At 38.9% G+C, this 21,411-nt stretch overlaps 1 protein-coding gene across 5 annotated transcripts in view; it reads right to left on the minus strand.

Annotated features, from left to right (window-relative positions):
* The window catches only part of CHRM3 (cholinergic receptor muscarinic 3), a 516,259-nt gene that overhangs the window by 167,176 nt on the left and 327,672 nt on the right, over window positions 1–21,411 (minus strand). Inside the window, exon 1 of one of the 5 annotated variants that reach the window (XM_073793633.1) lies at window positions 17,417–17,698. The exons of the other annotated variants lie outside the window; for them this stretch is intronic. The gene's annotated coding sequence lies outside the window, so the exon portion shown is untranslated. Of the gene's footprint in view, window positions 1–17,416; window positions 17,699–21,411 lie in introns of those variants that run through there. 5 annotated transcript variants of the gene reach the window in all.

Consider the following 21,411-nt stretch of genomic DNA (forward strand, 5'->3'; position numbering starts at 1 on the left):
TCCCCACACTCCAAACCTCCCCACGTCCGGTGTCCTTGCATAAAGCCGATCCCTTCACCTGCCATGTCCTCTTCCCCAATTTCTGCTCCTAGATCTCAGGCAACTTCCTCAGGATCCTGCCCTGATAGCATGTCTCCCTGGACAAGTCACCACAAATTTGTTATTCTCTTCCCAATCTGAGTTGCCACCGATTGAAACAGTCTATGAACCGATGACTTCTACAGGTAAGTACCAGCCCTGATGTCCTCCGGCAGTCTGGATTCTTACATCTATCTATTTATGTGTCTCTTCTACATCTCCCCATGGATGTTTCATAAGCATATGAAAATTAAAATACCTAAAACAAACCATCCCCTGCCAAACTGCCCTTCTTCCTGGCTGCCCTCCAGCCATGCTGGCCTCTTTGTTCTTTCCTGAACAAGCCGTTCATACTCCTGCCTCAGGACATCTGCAATTTTCTTTCCTTCTGCTCAGAACATCCTTCTTCCCTAGCTACCCGGCCCCTTGCTCAGTGAGGCTTTCCTTGAACTCCATCTAAAACTGATTTGATGACTCCCCCATCACCACCCCTGCCCCACACACCTTCCCTTTTCCTATTTTCCCTACAGTTTTTATCACTTACTTATATGCTATATATTTTATTACAGGCATGATGGGCGAGCTCGGCACCAAATTTCAATTCAGTGAGGCTGACAGAGGAAGCTTGTTAGAAGGTGTGATGCCTGCCCTTATTTGTAGAGGTGAGTAGCAGTCAGGCATACCAGCTTCCAATCTCCGCTGTGTAACACTCAGCAAATTTCATAATCTTTAAGATCCTCAAGATCCACCTTCCACAAACTAGGATTAAAAGGGATAATTGTTTAAAACTGCAATAGACACTCAAGAAACCTTAGTGCAATGGCAGCTGTTATCATTGTTTGCATCATTAGCTAATTTTATAGTAGTATGTGATTAGGGGATTCCTCCTTAAATAACTCAAGCCTACAATCCTCTAAGAAAGAAACTTGTTGCTAATGTAAAAAAAAAAATTCTCTCTTTCCTTTGAAAACCAATTTCAATTTTTGTGCCAGTACTATACTGTTTTGATGACTACAGCTTTGTAGTATAGTCTGAAGTCAGGGAGCCTGATTCCTCCAGAGTACTGCCTTCACCCCTACTTATTTATTTACCTATTTATTATTAATATGAATCATGATTTCTGATTTTTTGCAATTGCTTATAATTCATTAGTGTACTTAATTATTTTGTGTTCAAATTGTTTTTGATTTGACCAGTAGAAAACCTTCAAGCTATCTCCCTAGTCTTTGTAACATACTCCATTATTTATTTATTTTGAGCACTTCCTTACTTGTGGCCTAACAAGATGTTCTAGGCTCATCTTGTGTATTTCCTGTGCCAGCTCTGGACTCAACCATTTCTCCAAGGATTCCTTTTAGTGCAAAATGGTATTAAAGACCAAGATCTAGGTACTTGGTACACCAAGAGGGCTATTTTGTTTTAATTTAAGTATAGTTGATATACAATATTGTGTTAGGTTCTGATGTACAGCGAAGTGATTCGGATATATATATATATATATATATATATATATGTGTATTTTTTCGTATTCTTTTCTATTATGGTTTATTACAGGATAGAGGGCTATTTTTAATAGACTCATAAGATGGAAGATATCCTGAGAGTTTACTTAATTGAGCTGTTATATCATTAAATCATTTCAACTCAATTATTCTGAGTGTTCAGAAAAGACATAGAGCTTAGATTTTAAAACACTGAAACAAATAAATGTGTAGCTAATTTAGAAAAAAAAGAAAACCAATTTTTAGTTCAAATTATAAATAAAGTAGGTACTAAAATGAAGGCATCCTCATTTCCTAAACAATTGTTAGCTTCTATTTAAATAGAAGTCATTTCTTTGTCTGACTTGTTTTACTTTAGGTTCCAAGGCATGGCTTCATTAAATATGACTAGATGTTAAACATATCCTGAAACCGTTTCCTTTTACAATAAATTATAGAAATTGGTAGCTTTTAAAAACATCTATATTCAGTTGAGGTTTAGGTAGAGCTAGATGGTGGTAAGTACAAATAAAATGGAAAACAGCAATACAGCTTTTTGGTTTTCTTTCAACTATCACAGGGCCATAGTTTCTGAATGAACTTGGTTAGAGGTTTAAAAATGACACCAGATACTTGTTTCATTAATATTGAGTCTTGCAACGTAAAAATCTTATTTCTCTTATTTGCATATCTACAACTAATTAAGTGGATTTGATAAAAATTAAGACCATGATAGATTAAACATGGTCACAAATTATTTCCCGCTCTTTCCCTCATGGGAGTGTATTTCCTCTCCTCCCTTGAATCCAACCTGGCCTGTGGCTTGCCTAATATTCAGTCTTGCAACATGAAAATCTTATTTCTCTTATTTGCATATCTACTACTAATTAAATGAATTTGATAAAAATTAAGACGATGATAGATTAAACATGGTCACAAATTATTTCCTGCTCTTCCCATTGTGGGAGTGTATCTCCTCTCTTCCCTTGAATCTAGGCTGGCCTTGTGGCTTGCCTTGACCAAGAGGATGTGAAGGTCCTAACATGTAACTGCCCTGTCTGTTGCTTCTGCTCTTCCCGTCTTGGACTGGCTAGAGCGTCATAAGAAACCAGGCTATCCTGCCAGATCAGCCAAGTGAAGGAGGGCTGAGTCACCTGCAGACAGCCCCACCAGCTGTCACCCAGATTAGTGAGACAATGTGGGGCCGTGTGGCCTCTGCTGAACCTCCAGATTCATGAGTGACCCCAGGTGGGACCAATCCAAAGTACAGAAATGTCATCAAGATATGGTTATTGCTTTAAGTCACTAAAATTTGGGGTGGTTGTACAGCAGCTGATAACCGAGACAGCAGTTCTTAAAATAACTTAAATCACAAAAATATTTCCTAAAATAGGTCATTTTAATATAAAATTTCTCTTGTATCAAGTTTAGCCAAAGCCACATAAACAGAGAAGGACCAAAATATGTATGCATGCTGCAGTGATACAGCGAAAATTGCAACATTCTGTTCAAGCAAATACACATGGCAATTGTTTTCACTTATCTTTTTTTTTTCCCCCAGAAAAAAGTTGGATTCATCATATCTTGGAAGAAATTTAAAAGTTGAGAGACATTTCTCCAAAAGTGTATTATGAAACCAACTTCTACATTAGTTCTCGACTAACTGAACTCATGAAGTACCTTTTAGGTGCCTCACGTTGTACTTTGTGACTCATGAGACGCAGAATTCATACATACTTTTACACACTACATAATTAGGAGGCAAAAATGTCGAATTATTTAAGGGATAAACAATGTTAACTGCTAGGGCCTACAGGTCATAATTGAAATGGAACAGCTCTCTGAAAGAATGAGAGAGGCCTGGGATTTGGAGGAGTGTGAGAAGGCTTTGGACAGGGCAAAGATGGTTGGAGAAGATGGTGACAAGGTGAAGGGCTTAAGAGATGAGTAGAAGCCACAACTGCCATGATATGTGGGGCGGACTCCGCCCCATGCAGAGGCTGTTAGATGGGTAGGTGGAAAAGAGGCTGATGGGCAAAAGGAAATGAGATTTATTGTTTAGAAAGAAGTTTTACTTTCTTATCCTAATCTGCCGTGACTCTTTGACTATGTTTACATACAAATATAAGATTGTGTGTGTGTGTGTGTGTGTGTGTGTGTGTGTGTGTGTGAATGTAAGTATATGTGAGTGGGTGTGGTGACTTATTTAACTGCAAACATCTCAGAAAGCTTTAACTGATTGAATTCAGCCAATACTCCATTGGTTTCAGTGATGGAATTCTTTTATTGGTTCAAGCCCAGATGTTTTACTAAAAGGATATGAGATGGCTTACAGAACACACACACAGAGGTGAGAAGAAAATATATGAATACATCAAGAAAAAATAAGAACAGGGAGTGATAATAAGATTAGGCTGGGGGAATCTTTTTTAAAAACAATAACGATTCATTTAACTAAATTTAACCTTCACCCTCACCTCAGTGCATGTTTGTAAAAACATCCTCAATGTCAACTTGCTTGGAAGCCAGCGGCACCTCAGAACGAGCAGAACTCATGTTGCTGCTTGAGCAGCTCTGATGGAGCCTAGAACATCTTGTCAAAATTCCAAACTTCCAGCTTTGAAAATTGGTAAACAATAGTAAGGAAAAAGAAATTTTTTTTCCCCTCAAATCCTAGGCAAAGCACTTCATGGTATTATTTTCAAGAGATTTCCAGTTGTTGTTTTAAAGGAGAATACTTTTCTTAACTTCAGCTTCAACCTCTAAAATTCCTGACCTAGAGAACATCCTTTTCCCTGACAGGAAGAAGACGGTTGCATGATGGAAAGTGACCTTGCAGGAGGCACCCATACTCCTCCCAGCAGGCTGACTCTGCTCCACTACTGAATCACTGTGCTCTGTCCTTTGTGGAATATTTCCCTTCCTTTTTTTGCTCTTCTGACTCAGAAACTAGCACATTTACTCCATGAATGACCATAGAGTGAAGTCCCATACAAAAAGACATCTCCCTGGACAGCTCTCCTATGTAAAGCAGCTCACACTCTCCCATTAAGTAACAGGACAAAAAGCAAAGTCAACTGGCCTCCAGATGCCAAGCACCCGCCAGCTAGCAGTGTGTAAGACAAATCGATGCCTTTAAAAATGTTAGGTTCCTGAATCATTACTGTAATCGTCATACAGAATATTTCTATCATCCCAGAAAGTTCCCTTTTTGCCAATCTGTAGTTAATTCCTTTCTTTTATCTTAACCCTTGGCAATCGCCGACCTGTTTTCCACCATTGCAGTTCTAGAATTTAATATAAATGGAATGATGTATTCTGTACTCTCTGGTGTCTGTCATCTTTCACTCGGCATGGTGCTTTGGGGATCCATCCACGTTGTTGCATGGATCAATAGTTTGTTCGCTTTTGCGGCTGAGTAGTATTCCTTCTTGGGATATGGCACAATTTGTTTATCTATTCACCAGCTGATGGACACTCCTTCCCTCAATCCAGGTTTTGGATGTAATAAATAAAAATGCTATGAAAATTCACGTAAAAAATAAAAATATTAGCTTACTGAAAAAAAAGACATTAAGTTTTTTGACATCACTTCCACTATGTTCCCTGAGACGACTGGAAGACACTCCCTTTTTTTATCTTATAGTATTTAAAACAAGCCAAAAAAAGCATCTATACCTATATCTAACTCTCCTCTGGCATGTGACTGTGGCTATCAGGGTATATAATATGCAGCTGAGCTCTTCAGAATCACCCAGTGCCCTGGCATTATCCCCGAGTTGGCTAGTTCCCAGACTGGGTAGGGAAGCCCAGCATTCACCACCTTCATTCAATGTGAATCCTATAATATCTTCTGCACAAAGGAAATATCTTGCCTAAAAGTGAATGTGATTCAGCTCACCCGACAAGTTTTAAGAGCTACGTGATGTAATGTGGGAAGATGGCCACAGTTGGCTTGATTGGTACTGTTTTGGAAAAGTAAAGCTTTGGGACTTTTTTTTCTCAGATAAGAAAGGCAATACAAGTACAAGTCTTGAACTCCTATTAATAGACCCTGCAAGCACAGCAGCAAAGCCCAGTGCACGCCTGTTTCCAAGTGCCTCTGAAATGACAGGGAGTTTTCAAACAGCACTGGGCACTGTGTTTTTTCAATGCCGATGCATGTTGGTGCTGCTGCGCTCTGTCAAATACATAATATTGAAAAGCCCAACTGGACACCTATTTGCTACAATGTTCTTGGCTGTTCTCCACCCATCATGTCCCAAGATAGAACCTGCTCAGGGCAGCGAGTCAATTCTTAGGTTCTTCCAGTAGTGAACATTAACAGAACTATTGAAATCTATGGAAACAGGTAGGGATAGTGAGAGGGGAATGCGGCAGCGGGCGTATAGAATCCCTCAGGAGCAACCTCAGAAAAGACATGACACGTTCCCCGCTTCAGTAGTGACTGAAACGAGGCTTCTACCTGAAAAACAAGTCTTACGTGAAACCTATCCTTTCCGGGGCCCTACATGGATGGTCATTTTCAATCCTTTCCTAATAATACACAACTTTCTGAATAATATCTATTTTGTACACAGTGCACTGAGGACACTCTGCAAACCTCCTGAGAGCAGAAAGACTGCCCAAGTGGTTGATTTTCAGTGTCTGTTCCCAGTGCATAAGAACTGGGAAAAGAAGGTTTAGGCTAGGCTCTGGCTTTCTCTCTCTCATTTTATTCCTCATGTCCAAACATCTATTTAACAGGTTTCTAATACCAAACTGACCACGTCCAGCCATCCAAGAGCAGCGTCGAAAGACTGAAAACTTTCCCTGGGGACGAAATTTTTTTTTTTTTTTACCGGTACGCAGGTCTCTCACTGTTGTGGCCTCTCCCGTTGCGGAGCACAGGCTCCGGACGCGCAGGCTCAGCGGCCATGGCTCACGGGCCCAGCCGCTCCGCGGCATGTGGGATCTTCCCGGACCGGGGCACGAACCCGCGTCCCCTGCATCGGCAGGCGGACTCTCAACCACTGCGCCACCAGGGAAGCCCCACCCTAATATTTATACGGAGGCTTACCCTGATCCACAGAAGTGGATCCTACAACTATTGATGGCATCAGAGTGAGAAATGAAAAGCACAAGGTTATCAGGGATGAGGATGGGTCTGAGAGAAGGGACCAAAAGCTGATTTCCAAAACGCAGGTATAGAGTACGATTAAAGAAAAAGTCCAGTCACGTCGATGCTTTCCTGCAAAACTGTCATGGAATGAAACTCGCAACCCCCACCCCAATTCATTATTGTAAGAGGTTCTCTTAATTTCTGCGGGCAATTAAAGAAACAGGCAAACGAAGGAACCTACATCCATGAGTAATTACTATTATTTTTAATCGACCGTGAGAAATAAATACAGCTTTCACATGTGTTCTGATCAGTTTACTTCCATTTGTGGACTCTCAAAGGTGTGATCTCAAAGATACCTGGACAGGCATTTTTGTAATCCATCACGATTCTCTCCTAGGCAGGGTATTTTAGGAAGAATTTCTGAATTATCTATTACTTCAAACAAATCTGAGTGGCAGAGACAGAAGCATCGTGTTACGAACAGAGGCAGTTCAACTCCGGAAAATATTTCTCTGCTCTAGGTCAACCCACAGTGCCAGGTCTAAGCTGCAAAAAGTAGTGATACAAATATGCAAGAAGAAAGTGGTTATATCTCCAGGGCGAGGAGTAGAGGGTATCTGAAAAAAGGAAGCAAGGTCAGAGCTGCCTGGCAGAGCTCCAGCTTTGAATTACGTGTTTGGGACTTTGGTAAATGGCATTTGAAGCATTTAAACACCTGCACCTATGGTTAGTGGTGTTTTGTTTTCTCTTTAAATAAACTTGTTACCCCAAAAGTAACAGTATCACAATTTCCTTGAGGGATCTTGGATCTAGGGGTTAGATTTAAGTTTTTAATTTTTTGTGGAAAATTCCTTTTTTCCAAAGAGATCATTACAAAGTGGCTCTACCCATTACCTATGGTGATAGAGGACAACAAAAGTTACTTTGTCATTTTATGAAAACGTGGCTAAAAATTCTGGTAAATAAAATAAATATGCCCCGGATGACTAATGATTGTAAACAGACTCAGGTACATCATTCTCAATATGTATACTTTAGAATGCTATGTTGCAGTGTGATTTGTACATGGGAAACATAGATATTAACTCAAATATATACTTAATTGCCCAGAAGTTAGTGTTTTTTGGGGAAAATCCTTGAAATAAACCCCAACAATAAACTATTTAAAAATATTTCTGCAGTAGCAGTAATTCCATACGAATATAAATGTGTTATATAAGTGTATCCACACATTTTTTAGCCAGACTAAACTTTCATGCTAAATTATATTAAGAGCAGTAAATCAGTTTCTGTGATTACTCAATGGAATATTTTAAGTAGATGCCAAGTTGCAGCCATTTTAGAAGGCAATTTCTTTACAAGTTACTTTATTACACTTTATTATGTTTAAAGAAACAAAACATTAACAACTCGATGTTGCCAATTCAACCCTGGTGATGTGAATTTTGTTGGCATCATCTGTTATGGAACTAACATCAGTGAGATCAGCAATTAATCTTAGAAACATTTCAAAAACAATAAACTGACATGGAGTTTCAAATCTATGACAGAAAGCAAAATTTGTAGCATCCTGTATTAATCTTACAGTCATTAGGTTCAACATCTGGTACGATACCCTAAAATAAATCCTTTATTCCCATAGCAATAACTGTGGCACACCCATGTCCCTGCATATAATGCAGTTGAAGCTGGTGTCATTCGTCTTCAGGACAGTATTAAAGTGGAGATGGAGTTACGCAAAGATTTATCAACAAGTTTTAAATTCTTCTTCCTCCCCTTCCCTTCCTCCTCCTCTTTCTTCTTGTTATATTACTTGGTGACTGGTTATGTCTTTAACTGCATATTATTTTTAAGCAGATATTTTAACCTATTGATTCTCAAAGCAGTTGTGTTGAGTAGAGATTAAAAGCGCAGGGTTCAGAGCAGAATGCAGAGTTCAAATCCTTGTTCTATAACCCGTTGCCTAGCCTGTTGGCTTCGGCGCAGCTTATTTCCTAGACCACCAGTTCCTCATATGACATACATACCTACAATAATAAAGAATACCCGGGCTTCCCTGGTGGCGCAGTGGTTGAGAGTCCGCCTGCCGATGCGGGGGACGTGGGTTTGCGCCCCGGTCCGGGAAGATCCCACATGCCGTGGAGCGGCTGGGCCCGTGAGCCATGGCCGCTGAGCCTGCGCGTCCGGGCCCTGTGCTCCGCAACGGGAGAGGCCACAACAGTGAGAGGCCCGCGTACCGCAAAAAAAAAAACAAAAAAACAAAAAAAGAATACCCTCCTTATGGGACTTCTGTGAAGATTAAAGGTCTTGATATATAAAAAGCACTAGAGCTACATATGGCACATGGAGAGAGAGCAGTTTCTGTTAGCTGCTGTCATTTAGTGGAGAACATCATAACATTATGTTGGTTTAGTTCTCCTTGTCCTCATACTCAAATCTCAAGGGGAGAGGTAGTAGAAATGGGGATCGGGAGGTCATTAATTTATTTGTCCACAGTGTTTACAGGACTTCTTATTGCTGAAGGGTGTGACCAGCAAAACTTATGGCATATCCATGCATCTCCAATGAAATCCTCCTGTGTGGCCCGAGCAGCTAAATGATTTCAGTGTAACTGCTTTTCTGATGTATTTTGTTCGTGTAAATTATATCATAATGTTCATTTGTCAGCATTCATCTTAGGGGAGGCACATTCCAAGGACAAAAAAAAAGCAGTAATTGAACAAAATTCAGTCCTCCAGAGGTAATGATCAATCAAATGAAGTACTATAGATGGTCAGAGAAAAGAAATGTGACAGCAACTTACGCCTCAAGCCCAAATGCTGTTTCATTTATTATTTATTATTTTTAGTCACTGCTTTTAGTTTATTCAAAAGTAATGAATCCATGTCTGGGAAAAAATATGACAGTGACTTGTTTTGATCAAAACTCTTCCATGATTTTTAAATTGGCTTATCATTTTTTAAAAATAATAAAAGCAGGGAAAAATTGTCTTTCATTAAAACTTGTCAGCTACAGGAAACATGGTGTTGCAGCAGACAGTGCTGAATACGATTATTTGGCAGTAGAGGAAACAGGCATGTGCAATGTGCTCTGAATGCCCAATTTATGGATCAAGCAAATTAGCATCATCTATAATGTGGTGGCAGAAACTATTTGACTTTTGCTTTGAAAGAAGACCCATGTGGAGCCACTGGAGTTTGAGATCAGTCACAGTGATCTCAGCCAGGGTGACATCAGAGATGATAAACTCATGCTACATTGACTTTATAGTAAAGTTTTACGTTTCTGGGTCAGAGGACATATGTTCAGTCTGTTTTCTCCCCTAAAAAAATAGGTAAATTAAAAGTATAATAATACTTTTCCCATTCTGACATAACCACCATTTTGGAGCAAATACAAATACACTGTATTTCAAATGACTCTACCCTACAGAATAAAAAATATTTATTTTTATCTTAAATAATGGAAAATTTCCAACGTACACAAGTGTAGAGATACTGTAATGAACTCCATTACCCAGCTTCAGCAACTGCCAACATATGGAAATCTTATTTCATCTAAATCTCCACCTACTTCTCTCTATCTTGGACTGTTTTGAAGCAAATCCCAGCTTTGCTTATATAACCACTTATACATAACCACTATACTGGTATCACACCTAAACAGTTCACAAAGATTCCCTGATGTTCACTAATGACATTTCCCTGATTGTATCATAAATGTTATTTTATGGTTTGTTCAAATCAGGATCCACACACTGCAATTGTTTGGCCTTAGTTCTCTTTTAATATATGGGCCCTCCCTTTTTCCCCCTTTGTTGAAGATCCTGATTTATTTATCATGTGTAAATTTCTCATCAGCTTTTTCTACTAATGGTTTTGACAGTGATTGGTGATCACTGCTCAAATTCATTATTTCATTTACAGGTTAAAAAGTAGTGATTCTAAGTTTGCCATTCTTCATAGGTTAACTGGAGTTCTAAAAAGACAATATTTCTCTCATCAATTACGTGGTACAGCCCAAGATACAGTTTGCAAAGGAAAGGCAGAAAAAATTCTTTCCTTTTTTTTTTTAACCAGCTTTCAGAATATTAAGTCGAGTACTAGCATTCCTTGAAAATTACCAACTTTTTGGCATTATTACCACAAATCCATAGAATTGTAACACATTTAATATATTTCAATTATTTGTGAATACACTTTTTGATTTTCAAATTGTCCCATCTCTAACTAACAGAAGTCCGTTCAAGTTGAATCCAAGTCATTGTGACATGACCCCGGTAGTCTTTGGCCTCACTGTCAGCACAAGATACTCTAGGCTCATTCTGAACATTTCCTGTCGCAGATTTGGAGCTAGCCATTTCCACAAGAGCGACTCTGTTCTTTAAACGGCAAATGATTTATAGAGACCAAAATCTGAATGCTTGAGATGCTCTTGCTATCAATATTAGGTTAGCTGCCTTTCATGAATAAAAGTTCTGCTTTGCAGAGCCAGAGGTAATAGTAATGAAACTATTACTAAAAATAGTTTATATTACTAAAAATAGAAATAGTTTATATTACTAAATAGTTTATATTACTAAAAATAGAAATAAAAATAACTAACAATTGACTAGTACCCTCTGTGCTGTGTAAACGTGTGGAAAGTCTGCAGGATACAATGGTTTCTGTCATTTGAAAAACTGCTTATATGAAAATAAAATTTGGATTCACAACATCTCGAATCAAGTTAGTATAGTTTAATACCTTATACGAAGAAGTCTAAGAGAGGAGATGCTTTATATCAAATCGAACTAAATGAAATAGGTTTGTTAAGGACCTAGCAATGTCTGAAAGATCACAGATGCTTAAAATCAATTTACCTCCTTTCACCTTTCCCTACACAAGGAAAATGTACTGGAGGCATACTTAAATTAATATTTGAGTTTAATTCTTGACTCAACCCAATTTCCTATTTAATCCTCATCTTCAACTTTACTTCATTTTTTATAACCTGTAAAAATACTGAATCACTATGCTGTACACCTGAAACTAATATAATATTATAGGGCTTCCCTGGTGCTGCAGTGGTTAAGAATCTGCCTGCCACTGCAGGGGACATGGGTTCAAGCTCTGGTCCAGGAAGATCCCACATGTTGCGGAGAACTATGCCCATGCGCCACAACCACCGAGCCTGCGCTCTAGAGCCCGCGAGCCACAACTATTGAAGCCCACACGCCTAGAGCCCGTGCTCTGCAACAAGAGAAGCCACTGCAATGAGAAGCCCGCGCACCGCAACGAAGAGTAGCCCCTCCTTGCTGCAACTAGAGAAAGCCCGTGCGCAGCAACGAAGACCCAACGCAGCCGAAAATAAATAAAATAGATAAAATTTTAAGATATTATAAATTAATTATACTTAAAAAAATTAAAAAATGAAATGAATGTACCTTGTGATAAAACTCAAGTACCTTTATAAGCACCTACAGAGGCTGGTAGCAAAACAAGAATTTATGGCTAGTCTCTAACTTAAGACTATATACCTTGAAAATGACTAAACAACAATAATAATAATGAAGTATTTCTTAGATGCTTACTATATGTCGGGCATATATATCTACAAATAGCTACTTGACCGCTGTTAATAGAACTTTTTGCCTCAATTCTCTCCAATTGTTCCTAAGTCTTTGAGACAGCTGGAGAAACCTTTGGAGTCCTCATTTTAGTTCTCAGCATCCTTCCTGCCCTTGGAGGCTCTTCCTAGCCTGCACAGCTTGGGGAGCTGTCCAGCTGCTGGAGCTGTCTCCGCTTTGTCTCATGACTGACTGAGGTAGCTGGTCCTACGGTTTGAAATTAGAGGCCACAGCAAGGTAACTTAAACAGGTGGAGAACTCAGGGAACAGAAGAATTTGGTCAACAGGATTAAGTGACCAGGAAAACAGAAGGTGAAAGGATAAGATGCTGTAAAATCTTAACTGAATAAAATGGCACGTAGACAATAGAGACATCTGGAGGGAAAACAACACTTCTGAGAATGTAAGCAACGTTAAAATGACATTTGTTCCTCTTTTTGGATAAATTTAGCCCAATTAATCAAACAAAATGAGATATTAATTGTGATTATGTGATATGTTTTAAACAGCTTCATCTGAATCGCTGAATTTCATCTGTATGTGGGTAGAGGGCGGACCAAGTACCAATTTAGGGAAGAAGGGCCTCTGCTCAAGCAAGCTGTGTCCCATGGCTGTATCACTGAGCATCTTCTAGAGATTCTTCTGAGTTAGAAGTGAAATTTACAGGTTGCTAAACAACTGTGTTTGAACCTAATTGTCTACATTTGCTCTTTATAGTCTAGAACCACAATCCTCATAAAGCAGTTTAATAGACATTTAAAAATGTAAAACACAAGCACAAATGTCTAATTACTGGTTAATTTTTTCCCAGTTCTGGATCATCATTTTTGCCAAATCATTGAGGCCAGCAGTAAGGATTTTCAAGTGTTTTTTGAGGGAACAATTCTAATGGCTATTTATGATAGATCATAAATGACTGGCCAAAGATGCATTTGAATCTAAAGCAAAATTAAACTGTTTTCAATTATCTAAATGCTGCCAGCTATTTAAAAAGGGAAGATCTGTACTAGAAAGCGTGACAGTTTCTACACACATTCACATTCACTGCACTCTAAGCCACCCTCCCCTTCTCCCCACTCTTATTCTCGCTCACATGCAAGAATGCATACAGATAGCAAAATCGTAATGGCATATACAAACTAACTGTGACAGAGAATCAATCGTTGAATTCTTCAATTATGAATAAGTCACTAACTGAGGTCTTCCTTCATCTCAATCTTAGGTTAACTGAAGTTGAAAACAAAACTATATCCAATAAGGCTAAATGTACTACAATAGCTAATATCACTTGCAGTATAATACCTTTTGCCTTGTTCACCTCTTCCACTTTGATATCCTCAGACCTGCTCTGTGCTCATCCTGTACCCACTGTCTGAGTGATCTCAGTATCAGACCCATGGATTTGGCTGACATCTATATACTGATGGCTCCCACATCTCTATTTTTAGCCTCTGTGTTTCTCTTAACAGATGTATACATTCAGCTGCCCACTGGCTCTCTCCAACTGATGATCCACAGTCATATACGGCTCAAAATATTAAAGTATATTTATCAACACCACCCTTCCCCAATGTTTTCCCTCCTTTTTTTCTCTCACTCAAAGAATGGCATTATTGCTGTGCAACCACCTAAGCCTAAAAACTTAGTTATATTTTCCACATTCTTTATCCTCCTCTGCATTCAGCTGGCTTGACTACCAAGTACTATAAACATGACCTCGTTAACATTGCTCAAATCCACTCCTTCATTCTCCCCACCCCTGCCATGCTACTGCCTTAGTACAGGCTTTTATCAATCCTTCTTCAGACTATTGCAACGGAGTCCTAAATTACTTCTCCCTAAGCCAGTCTTTCCTAATGCCCACGTGAGCATCCACACCACTGTGAAGTTTATCCTTCCACCAGGGGAATCTTTCAATTGCTCTCACCACAGTCGGAACCACGGCCAACTTCTATTGCTCTCGTCTCAGCACCCGTGGCTCGCTCACGCAACCTAAATTTGCAGTCTCCAGAAAACCGTGCTCTTATCATCAGTTCCTCTGAATGGACTGTTCTCTCTACAAGAATGCCCACTCTCTCCTTACTGGCCTAATGTGTATTTGGTCTTCAAGATTCAGACAAACATCAAGATTCAGAGGAACTTTAAGGCTCAGATACAGTGATATTTCTTTCAAGAAGCCTTTCCTGTCCCACCTGTGAGTGAGAAGTCCTGCCTCTGCCTTCTCATGGTCTCCTTACAAATTTCTATTTCAATATTGCACGAAATATAATAGCTGTATTGCTTGTTCTGCTTCCTCTATTAAACTGTGAAGGTAGCGACTATGTGTCTTTGATTCTGCATTTCCATGTCTAAAACACTGGTTCTCAAAATTCTTGGTCTCAACTCCTCTTTACACTATTAAAATTATCGGGTACACGAAAGACCATTTGTTTATGGGGCTATACATCACAGTACTTACCATATTGGAAGTTAAAACTGATAATTTAAAAATAATAACAAGCCAATCACATGCTAACACAGATAACATATTTTTGTTGAAAAGTGGCTGTATTTTCTAAAACAAAAACTTAGTAAGAGTAGTACTGTTTTACATTTTTGCAGATTGCATTTATGTCTGGCTTTACAGAAGACAGATTCTTGTTTCTGTTTCTGAATTTGTTCATGAGATATATATTAATAGTTTTGGTTGATATACATGAAGAGAATCAGGGTTCATACAGATTACATAGTTAGAAGGAGAATATTATTTTAATACTTTTATTTCAGATAATTATGGGTATTTTACTTTGAAAATACACCCAAACTCAACAGTAGTCGTTTCTTAAATATGAAATGCAATGTGAAATCTGAAACCACACTTTTCATACAATGTTATATTAAAATCCACTGTATTTTGAATGAATCTTTTACCAATGCATAATTCTGTACCATCTTGCATTTTTTAAAAAAAACATTGGTTCACTGACTTATGTAGATCTTCCAGATTTCAACATGTGTTTTGCAATACAAAATAGTCACATTAATTAATATCACTGGTCTCATTACACCTGTCTCAAACTTTTAAAATATTATAAAGCTGTCAAACTCATGTGGTGGATAACATTTTTTGAAAATTTAAATTTTTACTTGAAAGGTTAAAAGTTACCATTGTCAACAAGTACTGTCAACTATTTTTCTTTAACTCACAGCTCCTTTCATTCATTTTAAAGAAAATATCTGCAAAATATTCAAGTCTGAATAAGCAGAATTTATCTGTTAGCTGTTCTTTCAAATACAAATGGTGTTCCATGAAAAAAGTGGTTTGTTCAGCTTGTGTCTGAAACAAGCACGTGTTTTTTTCTAAGCCGAACATCATGCTTCAGTATGAGACAGAAATTTATGCATACTTCACACTGTGCACAGAGAATATTAAAATGATGTGTCCTCAAGGATAGAGATTTAACAAAATAGTTGGCTTTTATTTTTTAACTGCTTCATCTCAAACATTCTTCAGTGAAATCTGTGTGGGCAAGGGGTGCTGAAGACAACAGTGACTGGTAGTTTTGATTCCTGCTAAGGAACCAGCAGTTTTATTTACTATTGTTTTTACATCATCAGTGCAAATGTCCACAGAGTATCATCTTAATACTTTAAAGAGTTCTGACTTGGTGTACTCCCTTCTGGAAGAGTCTCGAAAAAAACCCAAAAAACAAAAACCATCTCAACAGACCACACTTGGAGAACGGCTGATCTAGACAACACCTTAAACACGATGAGTACTCAAAACACTCCAAATGAAGAACTGAATGAATGAACCTGTGTTGGTTTTATCTATAGCAGTGATATTCCTTTTGGTGGGTCAAAGGATACAAATAAGTGTGTATGCATGCATGTATGTGTGTGTGTGTGTGTGTGTGTGTGTGCGCGCACAATGGAGACCTGCCTGCTTATGAAAGATAGACCTCTGAGTCAAATTTAGAATGAAAAACAGAGACTCTGTACCCAAATTTCCATTCTGATTTGGGAATATCCTAAAGGGAAAGGATGAAGTTATTCCATTAATTGCAATACCATCAGCTACAAGGGAATAAAACATTTCTGCTTCATTTTCTATAAAGACTTGTCAATGTACTCTATTTTAATTATTTTGAAAAAAATCATCTACATAACACACAACCAAACTACTATCGTGAACTTACAGAACAGGAGACAAAGATTGAAAGATCTAAAAGACTCGTTCAACCAAACTGAGTCAGGAATACTGACAGATGGACGTGGTGTTTTCTAGGAGATTTAGTTTTCTCCCCTAATCGTTGTACCTACAGTACCTCGTTTACCAGAGAGTTGGCCACAACATGCGTGTATCCTAATGTTGCATAAATCAGAAACTCAGGATTTCTGCCAGGCCCCCTAAGGTCGCAATCTCTTCTATCCTAATCTCACTCAAATGGCCTGTAACCCTGACCACCAATTTAGCTTCTCTCAGTGGGGGGTGACATGAGTGTGTGTATGTTCAGAAAGAGGCAAGCTGTTTCTTCCACTTAGACAGGAAACCTTTATCAAAAAAAGGCAGAGAGGGCCTCCCTGGTGGCACAGCGGTTGAGAGTCCGCCTGTCGATGAAGGGGACACGGGTTTGTGCCCCGGTCCGGGAAGATCCCACGTGCCGCGGAGCGGCTGGGCGCGTGAGCCATGGCCGCTGAGCCTGCGTGTCCCGAGCCTGTGCTCCGCAACGGGAGAGCCCACAACAGTGAGAGGCCCGCGCACCGCAAAAAAAAAAAAAAAAAAAAAAAAGGCAGAAAGGCGGTTAACTCTACTTCTGCTGACATTGTGTGAAAAGGAAGTAGGTTATGTAGATGAACTTGGTTGGGTCATCTATCCCCTTTTTAAGAAAGGTATCTTTTTTCTTGTACTCTTCCAAAGTGACAAGTGTAATCCTGGAGAAGTTCAGTAAGGAAACTTCGAAGGCAGCAAGAATTCCTGACAAAACAGTGCGTAAGTATATTAGGTGCAGCGTGTTTGAGGTGCCCGTGTCCCAGGATTTTCAAACTGTGCAGATAGAAACTAAACAGATGTGAGGTGATTAGCTGTCCACTCTAGGAGCACACATGTGGAGAGCTTGTCTGTCTGTGGAGCAAGTTTGCAAATATACAGCCTGGGAGACTCACCAATGGCCTTAATGAAGCATGAACAATTCAGCGCTGAAAGCAAATGATGAGGTGTTTTTTTTTCTCTCTCTCTTTTCTCCCCGCTTCTGTAATACTTCTCTCACATACTCTTAAAAAAGTCATTTGAGCCTTGCTGATCTGTGGAGGCAGAGTGCCCAATTAAATTACTTCCATTATACAAGCACATACAGCCAAATACTTTTTACAGCACACGATTCCAAACCTATAATAAGCATCAAGGAGAAGTAGCACAAGAGCTTTTTAAAATTTAATAGAGACTTTTAAACCATTGGTAATACCAAAAAAAGGTCAGAGAGAGTGCCTCCCTGTCGAGGGCTCAATTGGCAGAGAAATTATGAAACTGACATTTTTGAAATGACAGAAGATTTTAATATTCATTCTTTTGGGGTCAGGTCCAGGCTCCTCGGAATAACAATGATATCCAAACAGAAGATGAAGACCTTCCAGGAAGAATTACCTTCAAAACACGCTATACCTCTTCACTTGAGATTCATACTAGTACGTGATAATAACTTACGTACACAGAGAGGTGTCCATGTGCTAAGTACATTGTCAGTGCTATATTTGGATTTTACCATTTGATCTTCACAGTAACTCTGTGGCGTAGGTACTGTTATTATACTTATCATACGGGTGCCAAAACTGTGGCTTAGAGTTTAATGCGTGTAAAGCGATTGGGGTAGTGAGTGGCGGAGCCAGTATCCAAACCCAGGGTTGCTAACTCTCTAGAGGCGACACGCTTAACTACTATTCTGGTAGCCTTCCAGAACATCTACAATTCTCTACTGCATCATTAATTCAGATGATAAATCTCTAATAAGCACTGCTATCTGTTACGCACTGTGAGATGCTGACATCATAAAAGTAAATAAATCAGTCTTATTTATTCACAAACACACAGTTTCATCAGTGCATCATTTCTTGGAGTTGGTTCCATAAGGCATTTATTGTCGTGTCTGTTTTCACAGAGGAAAACTAAAATAGAGACTGTACAGGATTTTATGCTCAATGCAACACAGAATTACTCCCCATTGACTTCAAGCCAGTGTTTTGTCCACTAAATATCACCATCTATCTTGTAGATAATCAGGAAAGTAATTGTTGAGGCCATAAAGGTGAGTTCTATCTCTCCAAACCTGGTAAACCACCTGGTAAACCTCTCTAGATACAGGAGTTACATTAATACTTTATACTTTGAAGTCTATGGTAGTCATATTTTTAAAAAGGTAAATCAAAATCAGTCAAAATATAATAGAAAAAAACTAAATGTCCAACAGATGGTGTCTAGTTTAGTAATACAGGGCACATGAACTCCATGGGTATTATGAATTTACCATTTATTTTTATTTTTTCTGGCCGTGCCCTGTGGCTTGCGGGAATCCTAGGTCCCCCACCAGGGATTGAACTCAGGCCCTTGGCAGTGAAAGCGCTGAATCCTAACCACTAGACCACCAGGGAACTAATTTACCATTATTTTTTATTCAAAAGTTCAGTGCCAAGATGAACATTATTTATAATACACAGATAAAACATATAACCACTCACAATGTACCAAAATTACATATTAATATAAGTAAATCTAGACAAAAAAATTAGAAGAGCTAATATGCTAGATCAGGAGTTAGCAAACTTCCATTAAAGGACCTGAGAGTTTCTATTCTATCTGTGCAAACGGGTGAGCATGGCTGTGTTCCAATAAAACTTCATTTAAAAAACAGTCAGTGGGGCACATTTTGCTTGAGGGCCCTGGTTTGCTGACTCCTGTGTCAGAATATGGGAGTATGGAAAAATTTAATAAATTTTAAAAAGGGGAAAACGTGCACATCTCAAGAATCAGACTGTACTGTTCCTCATTTGAATTCAAGCCAGCAACCATTTTTATTTTAACCCACTTCACCTTTCCTCCCTTGAAATAGTTTGCAAATTCCAGGCTGGATTTTAGGGCAAGGAGTCTGTCTAAACTATTTAGCCAGACAGCAGAACTCTCATTACTGTTGGGTAAATAATTCAAAATTCATGATCTGACCCTCAATCAGCCAATCAACAAGTATTCACAGACTGGTTACAGAGTGTTTTGCCTTTTCTAAGCACAGTAGGGATTCACACTTGTAAGAGTTTCCCTGTTGTCAAGAAGCTTAAAACCTAATAGGTGAGGCAACTATATCACCTTAATTTATGCAGTGAGACATTTGGCATGAAAAGTATGAACATCCATAGAAACAACTGGCGTGTCTAGTGACAAGAAACAAAAAGCACATCAGGTTGCAGAGGGTGGAATTATTCTAGTATATAAACACATGTATACTCTTGTATATCTGCATCCATTTTAAGTAAACATATATTCGATTTTAGTTTATATATGTATATTTCTACGTAATATGTGTATTCATTGAATTTATAATATTTTGCCAACAAATTATCAATAATTTATTGACTTTAGGTTCTTACTTAATATCCATTTTCCAAGCTTCAATTTAACTGTTACGATGGTAGAAAAACGGCCCCATCACTTGGTAAAGTATACTAGCATTATACCAGAAAAGCAAAGAAAATACAGTGCCATTATTCTCCAGACAATGATAAAGCTAGAATTTTTCTAATAGCAGAATTATTTTCAAAAAATCATTTCCTAGGTAACTTCCAAAGTGCAAAGTATGTTGAGGAAGGAAATTAAGTTAGAGAGGGAAGCAGCAGCCAGATCAACGAAGATGCTACCCTTAAACGCTCAGCTTACATTTACAGGTGATGGGAAGCGTGCCATCGGGAGCATGCGCTGTAGAACACTGCTGGGGAGAGAGTGACGAGGGGTTATTAGGCAAGATTAAATGAGCGAATAAGTGATTGGCTGCTTTAGTAATCAGGTCCAGAGATGACAAGGGTCTGAAATAAGGCCCTGGTATAAGAATGCAGAAAATTTAGGAATATTTACACGGTAAAATCATCAGGTCTTGGTCATTGATCGCATGTGGGAGATAAGAGAAAAAAGAGGAAGCAACTAGAATTTCTAGCTTAGATGATTTGGTGAAAAGCTGAAATACGGCATGCCGAAAGAAGATTAAGGTGCTCTATTTGAGATATGTTTAAAACATCCGTGTGGAGAAAATGCCAGATTGGTGAACCATTATTATACACTATTCTAACATCAGCATTTATTAAATGTGTTCTTTGCACCAGGAACTGTGCTAAGCACTTGACTGTACAAGTTCATTGAATCCGCACGATAGCGCTACTGGTATACACATTCTACAAGTAAGGGACCTAAAGTCTAGTGAGGTTAAGTAACTTCCCAAAGCACACACAATCAAATACATGGCAAAGTCTGGACTTTAACCCATTAATTCATACTTCTCAAAATGACTCTTAACCACTATAATATCTTGTGATAATAAAATATCTCAATCTGAAGAACACTCCAAAAAATTACTGTTTTTTCTCAGTGCTGGCCCCAGAGGTGCACTGTTTGGGCTTTGCCATGTGTCTCATCAACAAACGACTTGAGAAAGAGAATCACACTCACTACACTCCACTAGGAGCTCAGGACATGCTTCTGTTAATCGGGGAGGGTTATAAGAACTGGAATGTACTCATGCCCTCCTAAGCTGACATCCTTGCCAAGTGGACCACTGTTCCAGCACCTACAACATGGCCAACAAAGGCAAGGCTTCGGGCCTTGGCCAATATTGATTTGGACAGAGACAAAGGGTAGATTTGTAAGTTTTCAACTATGTTTGAAAGTAACAGAGATTGTACAGCTTGGCTTCAGTGACTATCAACTCAGGGCCCAAATATACTCATTCATAAAATGGAGTTTGTTTCCTGATTTTTTGTAGTGAAAGTCCCTGGATTTTCGTCAAGCTCCACAATCTGGCACTCAACCAAGCTGGGGCTCTAAAGATGCAAAACGCTACTAGTCTACAGGGGCTCAGCGGTGAGAAGAGAAGGGGCCACAAAAGAGCTGTATGAGCCCTGGGTCA

Source organism: Tursiops truncatus, chromosome 16 (assembly GCF_011762595.2).
Source record: "Tursiops truncatus isolate mTurTru1 chromosome 16, mTurTru1.mat.Y, whole genome shotgun sequence".
Taxonomy (NCBI): domain Eukaryota; kingdom Metazoa; phylum Chordata; class Mammalia; order Artiodactyla; family Delphinidae; genus Tursiops; species Tursiops truncatus.